Raw genomic sequence first — 983 nt, 5'->3', positions numbered from 1 at the left:
CATAAAGATAAAACAGGGAAGGTGTTGTAAGTTGTTTATTATCACATAAAAATAAAAAGGGAAGGTGTTGTAAGTTGTTTATTATCACATAAAGATAAAAAATGAAAGGTGTTGTAAGTTGTTTATTATCATATAAAGATAAAAATGGAAGGTGTTGTAAGTTGTTTATTATCACGTAAAGATAAAACAGGGAAGGTGTTGTAAGTTGTTTATTATTACATAAAGATAAAAAAGGGAGGGTGTTGCAAGTTGTTTATTATTACATAAAGATAAAACAGGGAAGGTGTTGTAAGTTGTTTATTATTACATAAAGATAAAACAGGGAAGGTGTTGTAAGTTGTTTATTATCACATAAAGATAAACAAGGGAAGGTGTTGTAAGTTGTTTATTATCACATAAAGATAAAAAATGAAAGGTGTTGTAAGTTGTTTATTATCATATAAAGATAAAAATGGAAGGTGTTATAAGTTGTTTATTATCACATAAAGATAAAAAGGGAAGGTGTTGCAAGTTGTTTATTATCACATAAAGATAAAAAGGGAAGGTGTTGTAATTTGTTTATTATCATATAAAGATAAAAAAGGGAAGGTGTTGTAAGTTGTTTATTATCATATAAAGATAAAAAATGGAAGGTGTTGTAAGTTGTTTATTATCATATAAAGATAAAAAGGGAAGGTGTTGTAATTTGTTTATTATCATATAAAGATAAAAAAGGGAAGGTGTTGTATATTGCTTATTATCACATAAAGATAAAACAGGGAAGGTGTTGTAAGTTGTTTATTATCATATAAAGATAAAAAGGGAAGGTGTTGTAATTTGTTTATTATCATATAAAGATAAAAAATGGAAGGTGTTGTAAGTTCTTTATTATTACATAAAGATAAAAAAGGGAAGGTTTTGTAAGTTCTTTATTATTACATAAAGATAAAAAATGGAAGGTGTTGTAAGTTCTTTATTATTACATAAAGATAAAAAATGGAAGG

This window comes from Limulus polyphemus, unplaced genomic scaffold (assembly GCF_000517525.1).
Source record: "Limulus polyphemus unplaced genomic scaffold, Limulus_polyphemus-2.1.2 Scaffold9016, whole genome shotgun sequence".
NCBI classification, from domain to species: Eukaryota; Metazoa; Arthropoda; class Merostomata; order Xiphosura; family Limulidae; genus Limulus; species Limulus polyphemus.
Note: the sequence above shows the minus strand (reverse complement) of the source record.